This window comes from Pteropus medius, unplaced genomic scaffold, assembly GCF_902729225.1.
Source record: "Pteropus medius unplaced genomic scaffold, Ma_sr-lr_union100, whole genome shotgun sequence".
NCBI classification, from domain to species: Eukaryota; Metazoa; Chordata; class Mammalia; order Chiroptera; family Pteropodidae; genus Pteropus; species Pteropus medius.
The window spans coordinates 16912983-16928612 of record NW_024349802.1 but is presented as its reverse complement, the minus strand read 5'-3'; the positions used below and the strand labels follow the sequence as shown (position 1 = coordinate 16928612).

Here is a 15630-nt window from a genome sequence, read left to right as displayed (position 1 = left end):
TTAAACAAATATAACTATTACAGACTTTGGTAAGTGCAAGTAAGACCAGACACACTGTACTGTGATAGAAAATAAAGTAGGTGAGTTTTTTTCTGCCTGCAAAAAGCTTTACTGTTTCAGTTTTGTCATCAGCATGGGAGAGGGTTCCAGGTGGTTAGCAGGCTGCCTAGTGGTTGAAGGGAGAGGCTCAGGCAGAAGCCCAACGCCAGCGGGGGCAGGGGGAAACGCAGAGGGGTCCCTCAAAGGCCTCTGAGCTCCAAAGGCTCCTAGATGTGCTGGAGGGTGAGCTTTTGTAAGGGACACTGGGCCCAGCCCAGGCCGGGCCCCACCAGCTTGCAAAGGTTAGTCAGGTGGTAGCCTATCTTCTTGATAAGTTTCACCTCCTCATCTAGGATGAGGTTTTTCTCCATGATCATGGAGGCTTCCATGGAATCACAAGTTTTACTGCGCTCATCTTGGGAAGCCTTCTGCAGGTCCTGGAAGAGGGTGCGGCTGCCATGCTGGTTTTGCATCTTCAAGAGAGGCTTGGCGCTCTCGGGCTTCTCCTTAGTCAACTCTCCGAAGCAATGGTCCACACCTTCCAGAGAAGCCCAGAGAGAGGTAAGTGTAGGAGGCCCGCAGATGCAGGTTGACCAGGAGGTCGATGGTGGCCTCCACCTCGGTGAAATAATTCTGACGAACCTGGGAGCTCACGGTTGCTGAGCAATAAGGAGTTAAGCTCAACAAAACGGTGTTAGTGGTTCTCGGAGGTTGAGCATGGTTGATACATGGTTCTGGAGATTGCCACTGGAAAGGAATTGGGGGTGGTCGGAGGCTGTAAGGGGTGTCCCTGGGTCTGTTTTGTCCAGACGTGTTGAAGCAAGATCCGAGAGAGCTCGGAGGGCACAGCCTAGTTTGTCAGTTTTTGATAGGGTCAGCGAGGGCCTCTCTCAGGAGCTGACAGTTAACATGGTTTAAACATTGAAAAAGATTCCTTAATGCGAAATAGCTGGGGAGAGTAAAGAGCTCGGCAGAGAAACAGCAAGTGGGGAAACTGAGTCTGAGTGGTGTTCAGTGACTGCTTTAAGTGGCGGGGTTGGGCAGGTACAGGAGGGGAGCATTACATTCACATAAACATGAAGGAGGGCGCCCCCTGCTGTTCAAGGACTCTTTAACCCTCCTTTGAAGGCAGGTCTAGGAAGCTGAGGAAAGGAACCTCCCAGCTCTTGATTATGGAATGCACAGAAATTCTCCTATCACATTTCCAAAATACACATGTCAACATTTTGAGGTGAAGAGAAAGTGGGTATAAGAATTTCCCAACAAATAGGTTTAATCTTTTCAATGAAGCTGGGTTGGAAATGGAATAAACTGGCTCTATTAAAGTATAATTAATCACTTTATTGTTTTTTAAAAAAATTACACATCCTCGTTATAAAAATCAAGGCACTACACAAACATAAAAAGCAATGAATTGTTCCATATCTTATCCCTGAGAAATAACAAGTATTAACATTTAATAAACATTATTTTAGACATGTCCATGTATATACATATATAGGTTGGATAAAAAATGTTCTCAATGAAGATTCCTCTACAGTTAAAAAAATTACTGAAACAATTTAAAAGACACTAATTATTAAGCCACATATTTCATTTTAGTTATATGTATGTATTTATATAATTTAGATATGTGGATGATATTTCAGTGTTACTTAATGGGTCAGCAAATGTTTTCTGTAAAGGGCCAGGTAATAAATATTTTAGCCTTTATGAGCCAAAAGATCTTGGTCACAACTATTCTGCTCTGCCATTGTAGCAAGAAAACAACCACAGACAACATGTAAATGTACTGACTGTGGCTGTGTTCCAACAAATCTTTACAAAAGCAGATACTGGGCTGGATTTGGCTAAAGGCTGTGTACTTTGCTGACCCTACTAAAAAAGCTAAGAGACTTAACTGTGTTTACTCTTTCTCCCATCACACTTCTCCAGATTTTGCTTATATTAATTTCATTTGTTAGGACTTATGGATATTCCTCTATGCTGCCTTTATGGCCATATATGATTAGCCTTAACTGTGAAATTAAATAAATTTAGTGTTTATCTTAGCTCGTTTGGGCTGCTATAGCAAAAATACTGTAAACTGGTGACTTATAACAACATATATTTATTTTTCATAGTTCTGGAGGCTGGGAGTTCTAAGATCATGGCCTCAGCAGATTTGGTATTTAGTGAGAGCCCACTTCCTAGATGGCTATCGTTTTGGGTAACCTCACATGAGGGGAAGGGGTGAGAGATCGCTCTAGAGTCTCTTTTATAAGGGCACTAATCTCATTTGAAGAAATCACCACCCTCATGACCTAGTCACCTCCCAAAGGCCTCACCTCCTAACACCATCACCTTGGGGGTTAGGATTTCAACATATGAATTTTGGGTGGACACAAGCATTCAGATGATAGCAATCTCTCACTCTAGTTTTCTTTCCATAGTTTTTCCATGCATGAGTTCTTTATTATTATTCAACTCTGGTTAACCAAGTTTAACCAGGAAATAACTCAATTTCGATTATTCTGTATCAATTTTTATTGACCTAAGGTTTGCCCTCCCTTTTTATCTGTGAATACAGTGCTTCCTTTCAGGAAATTCTCCCTGGGTTATATCTTTGAATTTTTGTTTGTTTGTTTGTTTTTCTTTATACTCCAAGGATGCCAGTTGTCCTTCTGTTAAATAATCGTTCGTCTCTGTGTTTTTCATCTTTACTTTAATTGTGTTGTCTTTCATTTTTATGGTTATCCCAGCCATCTCTCCATGCCATTTTAGCCGCATTTTTCTATCCTTTGCCTTTATGATTTATTAGTTCTAACAACTTTGTGTTGCTTCTCAATTTTTTCCTGAGCCCTATAATCTCTTCTTTCATCTTAGTCAACTGTTTTATAATTTTTCTTTGAGGTCTTGTTTTATTGAATTCATATTCTTCATGAAGTCTTCTCTACTCTTGCATCCTTCTAACAAAGAAAATCAGCATTTCTCTTTTGAGTTTTATTTTCTCCCTGTGGCCTTTTTGTTTGTTCGTTTTGTCTCTTTCTTGCCTGATATATTACTTGTTTTTATTGTAGTAGGGTCACATGATTTCTGTACTTCTATTCATTTTGCTCATGTTTAAGAAGGATCAGCTTTGTTATTAGTTTCTCTGAAATGATGTAGATGGGTCCACCCGAACACCTTTCCCACTTTATCTGGGACCATTTTGTCTCCGCTTCTTCATGGTATGTTTGAGAGCTGACTGTAGCTTTCTATTCATTCTTCAATTAGATAATATCATTTTGAATTCTTAGTATTTTATTGATTAACTCTGCTTTGGGGAGGTGGGGGTGACCTTAGAAGTTTCACTCAGTCACATGAGAATCTTTCTTTTCATAGCTAAGCCTAAAAGGTTATGGTTCAAGGAGTATCCCTTTCCTGGCTGGTTGCTGCTGATAAAATGTCAGCCTTAAAAATATAACCATTTTGTCAGATGTGAGAAGTTTCTGTGATCTCGTTTTATTCTGCTCTCTTCATGTGGCAGCTGGTTGTAAAAGCAAGAGTCAGGTACAGTCTTGAAAGGATGGAATTATGAAAAGAGACAGACTAGAGGAATTTTAAAGTCACATTTAGCTTGACATTCTAAAACATGATAAGCAGAGATCACCCAACTATTACAAATTATCATGCAATTCAAACACAATTTAATAATAAGAGGCATTTCAATTTTCAGACCGCTAGAGGGCAGGCCTTGGCCACAACTCGAAGGTGTTCCATAACACAGTAAATAGTTACTATTGTCAAATGAATTATACTGGAGTTCATTTAAACTTTTGCAAAAAATGTGAAAAGGAAAAACTGTGATTGGGATGAAGCTAGAATTATCTGACAAGCAGGAGCTACGCATTTGTAAGATGGAGCCCATGCTTCTTTCTCTTGCCATCTGCATCCATCCCCAGTTATGAGCTGACTTCTGTCAATTCTCCCTGGTCCTTTATGTTAACGAGCTATTAAACCACAACCTCAATCCTTAGTTGACTATGCTGTTTCCCAGCTAGTGTACAGAGAGGTGAAATGACTTGTCTGGAGTTATTGTCTGGAGCATTTACAGGCTCCAAGACCTGAAATGGAGCCTGTGCCTTACTGGGTTCCTGGGCCTTCTGCAGGCCTCTCCTGGTACTGGTACTTGGTTTTCAGGAGTGCAGCCACCAGAGAACCAATGCCATCAAGAAATAAATCACGATCCTCTCTTCAGCCCCAGCTCCCTGTGGCATTCAGAATCATTATTGAGGATTGAGACTTTTGTGGCCCAAGGATAAGTCTCTTTATAACGAAGATGATAGAAACCGGCCTTTGCTGGCACAGGGCTCCATTTGTTTCTTAGACTGGGTATTGATGCTGAAAGCACCATTTTCCAACATGAATTTCAGCCTGTTGCTCATCAGATTCTTCCTTATAACACACATAATGCTTCACCAGAGAATTTGAGGCTTGGGGTTTCTTCTTGAGCTACATTCTTAGACTCACTCTTGGTGAGGTGTGTAATCATATACATGTAAGACAAATGCCTGCTTGTTATACCCTAGGGAGCTCTGAACCCACAAAATCACTCCAACCTTGCCAAAGATTGCAGATTAAGCTATAGCTTTGTTTTGCCAGTAACACACATTGATAATGTCTTTAATAAGATTGTGTCCTTACAGAGACATTTTTTTTTTTCATGTAGATTCATTTGGACTATCCCAGGAAATCACTATTTTTTCCCTTGGGAAATACGTTGGCTTAAATATTGTTGTTGAGTTATCGCAAGACAGATTTCTTTCAACAAGCAACAGACTGAATTTTCTTCTAAGATGAGGTGTAAACATGAGCTGTAGACGATGTGGCTCAGTTCATCATGGATGAAAGTGTTCAGTGCCCCCCCCACATCTTTAAGACTAGATAAGTATATGTGGAGAATTATACTTTCTACCATTAGAGTTGCCTTGTTTGGACCTGGCATGGTGGGAGGAGTATATTCCTATTGTGATTCATCCTGGGGAAGAAATGAGTTTGGATTTCTTCTTGGATTAGGGAGGAGAATGGATTTGCTTTCTGCTTTCTCTAGGGAGTATGATCTTGGACTCAAGGAGAAAAAGAGAAAATTAAACAAAACTTCAGTGGAGGAGGTGAGCCAGCCCTTGAACTATAGCTGTGTGTAGAGGGAGGGAAACCAATCCCAGACCTGTAGGGCCTAGGAATTGTGCTAATATCCAGTTTAAAGTATTTTTTCCCTTGCATTATGCCCAAGATCTCAATAGTGTTACCAGGCATCACAGCTGCCATGCGCTGGACTGTGGTGAATTAGGACAGGGCCTATGTCTTCCTGGAGTGGGCTATCTTAAGACAGGGGTCATGTCCTTGGGGCTATGTTCTTTGAAAAAGTTTTGTAGTGAGAGCTTGTGAAACAGTTGAGAGATGGGGAGAGGTAACTAACAGAGGGGTCTAGAGCGAGAGATGGTAAATGATGATTAAAGTGGATTTGTCAGGACTGTAAGACAGAAGCATGGCATTTTTCAAAACTTCCAACCTGCTAACTCAACTAGGAACCTTGAATTCAGACTCTAGGGTCACTTCCAGCCTTGACCTTCAGGTTGGATCCCATAGCCAATAATGACACTAGGAGTAGATGGGTTCAGTCCAGAGGAAGAATTAACTTCTTTAAATTTTGGTTTCCTGTGTGTAATGAGAGCAGGTAATACTACCTTCCTTAGGTGAATATATTTTTAATTGTTTTTGCATCTGCAAAAACTAAAAAACAAAACATGTATATAACAAGGGACAAATAAAGTGGTTGCTTAGAAGGGGTGAGGGTAGGAATGGGGTAGATGGGGACGAAGGTAGGAGGGGTACTTTTCAGTGTATAGCTTTTTGTAACATTTTACTTAGGAAACATTTGAGTGAATTATGCATTTAAATAATGGCCCTTGCAGTTCTGCTGTGAGGATGAAATGAGGTTGTGCAGATACAGTGCCTGACACACTCAGGGGTACTTATAAAATGGTGCTGGTATTATTTCCACTACAGCATCGCAAAACTTCCTGTAGGGGACTTGTTCCTTGTCTAGCACCTGATGGCTCATACACTAGGAAATGATGAGTCATCAGTTGTATTCTCAGGGGGCTGGTCTAACATTTACCACCATGAAGCCTATGGCAGCTCTCGCTTCCGTGCCTTCTGCATTCTTTCCTTCCTGCCTTCTTCCAGCCACGCCAAGTCCCATCTGGGGCTTCACAATTTCGTTCTGGCTCATACTGACCAACACTTTTCCCTTTCACTAGTTAAATGCTACTTTTCTTGTATGACAAACAGGTACCTTATTATGTCTCAGATCAAACAACTCTAAGAATAGCAGGTGTCAGGAACTGTGCCAAGGAAAGGAGTTGGCTCTGAGTGGATGTGGGGAGAAAGCAATGAAGCGAGGAGATTTATTAGGCATTTGATTAATACCAGTAATTAAGAGATTCATTTGCCATTACTCCCTTCCAGAAACCTCCTGGGCTGACTTCATCAAATTTCTGGGAGTATCTCTCTGGGTCAGGATTTATTTGTGGTGAGATTCACTTTCCAACAATGAAGAGGAGGGAGTTCTTGTTACAGTGAGGGTTAGAACTGGGGCAGGAATTGGGAGTAGACACAGTTTCTAGTTGGTCCTAAAGGCTACCACATACTGAGGGCCTACTATGTGCCAGACTTTGCACCAGATATTTATATGCCTTACCTTTTACTCCTCACATTACCACTGATAGCCCATGAAACATTAACTGAGCATTTATTATGTGCCTAATATTGTTCTACGTGTCTTACAGGGGTTATCTTATTTAGTCCTTACTACTGTATGTGCTACATAATTTTTATTCCTATTTCTTAGATAAAGAAATTGTGGTAAATAACTGATTTAACCTGGCTCCCTGGTCCCATGGATAGCAAGTGGCAGAGCTTGGATTATAACCCAGGCTTTCTGAGTCCAGAGTCCCAATCACTGCTTCATGATCTCATCTACCTGCCAAGAGTATCTCTTGCTGTGTACAATTTATGGTTGATGAAATACAGTCATTGAAGCTCTGTGATTTACCAAGGACGTGCAGGACCTTCAGGTGTCCTCAAATGGCAAGGGTACAATGAAGATGTGTGTCGCCATCTTGAATGCTGAGGATGGGCTATTTATGTCCAGGAGTTCCCAACCCTTCTGCCCTAAAGCTCCTTAGTCCTTTTCTCTGGTTATCTCTATCCTTTCCCAGCCATCTCTAACAAAATCTGGAACATAACTTTTTCCTTTCTCGGTTTTCTGAGCTTATTACTGTGTCCTTGCCAGATCTAGAGCCTAGCAGTGAGTTCTAATCTGTCCACCAGCCTGATTTCTCCTTCCTTTGGCTTGGAGACCTATTTCAAACTTAATAGATCTACCCAGGGTGCTACCATTCACATGATGCAGAATATTCCCTGTGCATAGACTCTTGGTACCACACCTAGCTCTCTGCCCCACCTCTGGGGGACCAACTCCTTACCTAGCCTAGAATACTCCTCTTTGTTGACCCTTCTTGCCTTACATTTCCTGCCTTCTTGATCCCAATTCAAATTGTTTGTGATATTTTCAACTAAAATATTCTATTACCCCTTGATGAACTCCAGAAGTGTAGTATTTCAAAAATGAGTCTCTGTACTGTAGAAAAGGAACATATGTCAAAGATACAGCAAGAATGGTCTTGGGCCAGAATTTCCTTTGAAGCTCAATATCTGGAGACACAGACTTTTCATTCACTCCACTTTTCTTTTTAAAACATACTTGATAAGTATATGCTGGCACCTAGCACAATCTTAATGCTTCTCTTTGTCGCTTTTTTTTTTTTAACTTTTCTTTGGAAAAAAAATGCAGCAAGCTCTGCTATCATAATGGAAAGCCTTAAGATGTGGCATTTATGAAACAAACGTTGAAAACTTGTGCAGGTTATATTTATGATACTGGCGTATTATGCTTCGGCAAGGAATATTGCTTGCTAATTCCATTCTCCAAGTGACATTTGGGGAAGTTTCATTGAACTGATCCATTAAATTAGGACTTGGACTTCAAACCATTAAAAGTTTTGGCTTTCGAGTGAGAAATATAACACTCAGAATACAAATTTGGTTTTGTACCCTGAAAACACTCTATCCTTGGTTCATGCGTGAATACATTTTTTAATTGCTCGAGACTTTCATTGTTGAGTATGGAAAACCTAGTTAAATTAAAACCTGTGTTGGAGCTATTATCTCTACTTAGATATACGTTTGAAAATTATTAACATAAAAAATTAAACATGCATGCCATGCACTATCATGAGAGATTCCAGTGAATGTTGTTTCTTCAGTCTGGTGAAGGGAGAAGCTAGAAATAAGACAATTATACTAATTCGTGCAATTTGCATTACCTACTAACAGGCACTTTTCAAAAAGTAATGGAGATACAGAAATGAACAAAAATAAAGTATCTGCCTTTACAGGGTTTGCATTCTTACTTAACAGAATCTTACTTAATAGAATTAAGGAATTTGGGGAAGAGAATTTTTTTCCCTTCTGGAAATTGGCGGTTGGGAAGAATTTTGACATATGGTGTGGAAGGGTTCAAGACTTAAGGAAGAGTCTGAACAGCAGCACAATGATGTAGATATGCAAGCTGTGCCCAGGAACTGTGGCTGTGCAAAAGGAGATTTAAGATAAATCTGTGATAGCAGGTAGAATTATGGTCAGGTTATGGAGGGAGTACACTTCTAATTTTTCTTTCTATAATGTGAAATCAAACATTTTAAATAAATTATGGAGCAAAGGTAATACCTACGCGTAAGTTTTAAGGAACAGAAGGATAAAATTTTGAAAAGCTGGCTAAAACTTCTGATTGCACTAAGAATTTTGCAGGTAGAGAAGGAACCGGAAATATTCCTTAAAATAAAGAAAGCAGTTTGCTGCCTTTCATTTGATGGGATTAATTTGCCCTGAGTTGAAGTGACCTTGGCAAACACAAGGGCACTGATTAAGTTCTCCTCAAATTGGCAGTATAGACCAAGATTTTTACCAATGAGAGTTCAACCAGTCAGGAAAAGTAACATGTTTCATTGACATGGGGCATTGCTTCTCGATGAAAGAGGAAATTCAGACAGAGGGTAGCAAGGTCAGTATAGAATTAATATGAAAGTAAGATGAAGTTTTTAACCACTAAGCCAGAACATTTGGATGAATTGTCATCTTCCGTCTGGGTAAAATTCTGCTTCATTCTCTGATGAGGGTAATTAAAATTAAAACCCTTCCCAGTGAGCAGTACTGGCATCACACTGACCATTCTTGATCATAATTTTTCTTGGCCCATTTTCTTGAGCTCTCATAGATCATATGTCATGGGTTATATTGCTTGATATATATTTTAATCTCCTCCATCATGTATGAGAGACACCTTAGTGTAATCAGCAAAACATTCTTAGAGCTTATTACTTCTGCAGATGGTAATCTCATCTGCTTCACATGGCTTCTCTTGGCTTTAGTTATGGTGGGTGATTCATTAAAAAAGAAAATTTTATTGTTTATTTTCTTAGTGTAAAGTTGTACACATTTGATGTAGAAAATTTGACTATAAACATAAACAAAAAGAAAAAAACCCAAATCTTCTATAATCCATATATATAAAAGGAAACATATTGCATATACCACTTGATAATTTGCTTTTGCTACGACAATTTAAAAAAGTATTCCTGTGTAATGAAATATTCAGGCATGAGATTCTTCTTTAATAGCTATATAGTATTTTGTTGAGTGTATCTTCCCTGGTTTACTTAATGAATTCCATGTTGTTGAATATTTAGATTAAATGTTTAGAGTATTTTAAGATATTTAGGATACTTAGGTCAGAAATATTTAGGATATTTAAGTTAGACATTTTGCTCTACTGAAAATCCTTGTAGTTTATTTTTATTCACTACACAACCATGGTTATTTTCATAAGTTTCTACATGTGTAACTTCTGGGTCAATCAATGTGCATATTTTAAGATTTTTGCTAGATATTGTCAAACAGATCTCTTAGAAGGTTATACAATGTATATTTTGAATGCATTGTTTGAGGATGCATGTTTCCCACATGAAATGTGCTCTTTTGTGACTTTGTCAGCAAATTATAGAACTTTTCAGATTTGAAACCTATGAAATATCTTATAGATGATGACTGTTGGGGAAGAATAATGAATTTCCAGTACAATTCCTACCCATTTTAGTTAAGTTTGTTAGTCAAATGAATGAATGAATGAAGAAGGTTATTTTAAGTTACAGTAATACCAAATTCAAAGTCTTTAGTACAATGGAAAGATTAAATATCAACTTAGATGACCTGACTTTGAATTCTGACTCTATAATCTTAACCTGGTATAATCGCTTTGAGTTTCAGTTTTTCTCACCTGCAAAATGAGGATCTAATCTGACCTATCTATTGGTAGGTGAAGTAGACCATGGGGTCCGAGTGTGATTAATCCCATTCCCACTTAGAGGAGTGGGCTTTGATTGATGTAAACCCAAATGTAGAATTCTATTTCCCTCTCCTGGTAATTGATTCAGGGATGAACAACCCGATCAGCATATAGCATTTGCAGTAGATTTTATTATATTCAAAATATATCAGCTCAGCTCATTTGGACTTTCCTTCAGAAGGATTTTACTTCCTATACTACTAACAACAGGCTTAGACAATGACTTTCTTTGCTCTATACAATGTGGGTGGAAGTTACATATGCCATTTCCAAGTGGAAGTTTTAAAGGCCAGCATGTGGTTCTGCCATTACTCTTTTCCTCTGCCACGAGATTAATATGCCCTAGAAGTTGGCTACTCTTTCTATCTTTCTCCCAGAATGAAAAGAACATTGATGAAGACTTAGCTGCTCTCTAATGGCCAACATGAAAGTTGAATGAGAAATAAAACTCTGTTGCTTTGCAAGCCACTGAGGTTTTAGCGTCATTCCCACAGCACAACTTAGCCTAGGCTGACTTATATACCATTTTTTGAATCAGAGTGAACATTTTTCAAGAGTGTGTACCTAACCTCGTTTTGTCTGTTATGAATGAAGCTCAAGGCTTTTGTGTTATATCTAGGAGAAGAGGCACTCTCTTTCTTTGGATGCTCTGATATATGGTGGTGTCACCAGGAACTGCCATAGCATTTTGTTACTGTGTGATAGAAATCAGTCAGAGAAAAGAGCAAACAGATAAGAATAACACCAAGAGAACAGTAGAGAAATGGAACCAGAACCCTAATCTTAAATCAATGCCCGAATTGACATACTTGGAACTCTTCAGTTAAGTAAACCAGAAACAAAAAATTCTCTGTACAGTTTAAGCTACTTTGAGTTGAATTTTCTTGTATTTACAACTAAGAGCGTCACGGCTGATTCAAATGTCTTCTGCAACATGATTTAGCAGAACACGATTTGGGAAGCATGAAAAAAGCACAGTACTGTGGGATGATAATTTCTGGCCTAGTGTGTGTGTTAATGATGGTTGAAAGAAGACAAAGGTGGAAATTGGAAGAGTTCCAGAAGGTAAAGAATTCTGAGATTAGGATGCAATACGTTTGTTCCACTGTGAGGTGGGAGTTGAAAACTGGACAGGAATAGTGTGAAGAAGAGATCTTCACTGTTTTCACATATGCTGATTTCTAGAAGTTCTCAACTCCATACAGTACTCTTATTCTTACAGACCTAGAAGTGCTTCTCACTGCCTTAGGTGATCCTGCTAAGGATTTTGAACACTGCCTGCTTACTTAGATGTCTATTTCCAGTCCGTGCTGTTTTGTCAGAGTCCATACTTTTAACAGAGGTGCCTCTTCCTGGATTTATCACTTGACTGGTAGGGGGCTTAATTAATTAGCATTTGTAAGATGTCCAGCTTTTTATCAGATTAGGGGTAATTAGGAAAGCAGAGCCTGGAGCTTTTTATTACCTTCCTCTCTGCTGGTCTTTTTCCTGCTTCTTCTGGAGAAACTGGCATTGATGTTGACTTGAATGAACTTGAACTTGTTATGCTGTCTCATTTCATTTTTCATTAAATAGATTCAGAAGTCTCCCAGGTCCCACATGGGAAACACTTTCTAAGGATCAGTCATTTCTCCTATAGACTAGGCAAATTTAATGTTGATAAATAATGCAGGCTTATAATCTCCATAAAGGGCAAAGTGTTTGAAAGCCACAGGTGGAATCTGCAGGATCTTTATAGCTTTCTCTTATAAGAAATACCCCTCTACTAGCCAACTTGGGCATCACAGTTATTCTGTGGCTTGTATCTAGTAATTTCCTCCCCACAGATAATGTAACATGCCCTGAAAATGATAGAAGTTAAATTTTATGGGTTTTTTTTTTCATATTTTGATCGATTTTTTTGCCCTGTTTTTCTTATTTTCCCACACAGAAGATGAATCAGTTAGGAACTGCCTTTGGGGGCTAATAACAGAAACATGATTTAATAAGATGGAAGTTTATTTTTCTCTCAAATACAGGCAGTTTGGAGGCTGACTTTCCATAGTTGTTACAGTGGTTCTATGATACGATCTATGTCCTAGTTTATTTTTCTGTTCCATCATCATTAACATGTGACTTTCATCTTCAAGGTACAAGATGGCCACCGGAGCTCCAGACATCAAGTCTATACTCCAGGCAGGAAGAAAGGAAAGAGGGGAAAGGCAAAAGAGCCTCCTAACTAAATTAACCCCCCTCCTGGAAACCTTATGGATAACTTAGTTAGCTGGCTACCCCTATCTTAAGGCCAGGCTGGAAAAAGTAGTTTTGTTTCAGGGCACATTGATGCCCCCAACAAGATCAGGTTTTTATTATAGAGGAAGAAGAAATGATGGGTAAGAAGTAGGCAATTATCAGTTTCTATCATACACTGTTCTTGACATTACATCTTAAGTAATAATCCTTAATAATTACTCATATTTGTAGAGTGAAGTAGGTTCTCAAAACCAGCTCTTCCAGTGGTCATGGCCTCTTGGAGTCTTCAGCGACTTAAAAGAACAGAGACTACTTTATATGGAGGAGTATTAGAAAATCTTTGTTGGTCCGTGGTCCCCAGCAATACCCACCCAAAAGAGATACAGAGAGAGAAGCCTTCTCGGAGATTTTAATAAGTTAAACATGATACTAATTTCTCCCAGATGCCTTCCAGGAACCTGTATGGGAGTGAAAGGGACAGAACATGATGTTCTAGTGCAGGGGTCCCCAACCTCGGGGCTGGGACCGGTACCGATCCATGGCCTGTTAGGAACTGAGCCTCACAGCAAGAGGTGAGCAGTGGATGAGGGAGCAAGCTTCACCTATATTTGCAGTTGCTCCCCACCGTTAGCATCACCGCCTCAGCTCCACCTCAGATCATCAGGCATTAGATTCTCATAGGAGCACTGGTCCCTGATGCCAAAAAGGTTGGGGACTGCTGTCCTAGTGCCTTCTGTGAGGGAGCCCTGTCCAATCTCCTGCTCTTCCAGTTGGATTTATTTCTTCTCCCAAAAGTTCAGCAGTGCATTTTTAAGGTGAGTTGCTTAATTTATTAGACATCAGTTGGTATGCATCTTGACAGGGATTGTAGGAGGCCACCATGGAATTCTAGGCTCGGAGTAACAACAGTAACAGCAAAACAGAAGATGCTCATAGTGTAACAATCTGGCCTTTGGCTATTTTCAAAATCTTAGAGAGATAATGACAGATGGTTGGGGGAGGTGCAGTGTGGGGAAGAGACAGGACAATTTTCCAAGTTCAGTAAGGAAAATACCCAGCCAATAGCAGGTTAGCAGGTGTTCAGTCAATGTTAATTTCCTCCTGTGCCCTTTGTGGTTTAGAAGTTTAGCAACTGCCAGGGAGATCATCTCCAGATATCATGTGAGAAACTGAGGCAAAAGTGGCGAGATCGTTTTCATATCAAGGATTAGAAAACATTTCCTCCACCATCTTTTTGGGACTAACCAGTTAGTATATGGGGTTAGACCTTTTCTAGAAGCTATTTCTGTCAGTAAACCACAGCTTCCTTCTCTCCCACCACCCACTTCTTCTTGTCCTGTCTTGCCTCCATCAGCTGTTGTTTTGAGAGAGCAGGAAGCAGCACTAATATACCCTTGGATTCACTTCTGGTGTCTACTACCTAGGTTGTGGTTCAAGTGTGTAGAGATGACATTCGTCCAATGAGATCTTTTTGTCTTTGTCTTCTGCTGGTGCTGTCTTAGAGCAGCCACCAGTCTACAAAGTTCAGAAGCGGTGTCATTGTTTGGGGAGAACATATGGAACCTAAATTTCATTTCTCCTCTGGGACATGTGCTGTTAATTAAAGGCAGATTCTAAAGATTGCTCTCGGTAGATGCATTTTTCACACTGGAGAGAATTGAAAAAACTCACTAAGTGTATTTCAACTTTATGTCACTCATTCCATATTTGGGTAAAAGTGTATCTATTTGTTACATAACACATTTAACATAGATGATTAATACACTGCTTAAAGCCATTCAGTTCATTCTCAACTCTTTGGAGGAATTCGGAAACGCTAACATTACCCGTAAGACCTTTTATGATCTGATCTCTGGCCACCTATCTGTGCAGCCTCACATTTTATCACATATCTATAATATGTACCTTATAATCTAACCATATCAAGCAAATAATAATAAAAGCTCACATTTTGGGGCCAGCCTCTATACAAAACACTTACCATTAACCCCATTTAGCTCAAAGAAGGAATTTCTGGAAATAAGAATGCTGACTAAATTAAGATTTGTGGGACGTACTTTCTCCAGATGCTTGTATACATTGTTCATTGGCTATTCTGTTTCATTCTTTTTGAACAACCTGAGATCATCATGTGTCTTTAATCACAGTTTCTATCAATTTCCTTTAATTCAATTTCTGGTTGATCATCCTGGGCTGCTTTGATGTCTTTCATACTTGTCCAGGTCTGCACTCAACCCAACTGCCAGCTCATCTGCATCCTCTGAGCTCCAGCTATTTCCTTTAAGTGTCCTGAAGCTGCTGTGACACTTGCATTTCAGCCTGCAGAGCGACACCTTTCCTTTGTTAGCCTTACAGAGGTCCAGCACTGTCACCCGCCCAATCTTGATCAGCTGTTATAGGTCCACACTGCTTGCCAGAATGCAAAATAAAAGGCAGGAAAGAAATTAAACAGCATAGAAAACTACAGACCTTGATGAATCCCTTCCAGGCAGCTCATTCTTAGCTCTCATTGGAGAACAAATGTGAGTCTGTGTGGAGCGTATTGCAGCGATTCATTATATGTAACATATTGCAATCATTTCTATGTATATGAGGCACATTTTAATAAAACGATCAAAGATAACGAAAACAAAGCAGCATTTTAAATAGGGTATAGCTGTACAGAAATTTCCTCATTTAGTTCTCTCAAAAATCCTGTAATTTAAATAAATTGGATTAAGTGCTGTTATTATTATGGATGTAGAAACTGAGGCTTAAGATAACTTACGTGATATGTTTAAGGTAGTGTAGGTCAGAACAACCCAATTATGCCAGCTTCAATTCAGCCACATATTTTGGGGGGAGGAGAAGAGAACACAGTAGACTTTATC

The 15630-nt window shown here is 39.4% G+C and overlaps 1 pseudogene; it reads right to left on the bottom strand.

Annotated features, from left to right (window-relative positions):
* Positions 1-266: 266 nt before the first annotated feature.
* On the bottom strand, positions 267-5328 carry LOC120581200 (ferritin light chain-like; annotated as a pseudogene).
* Positions 5329-15630: the final 10302 nt, after the last annotated feature.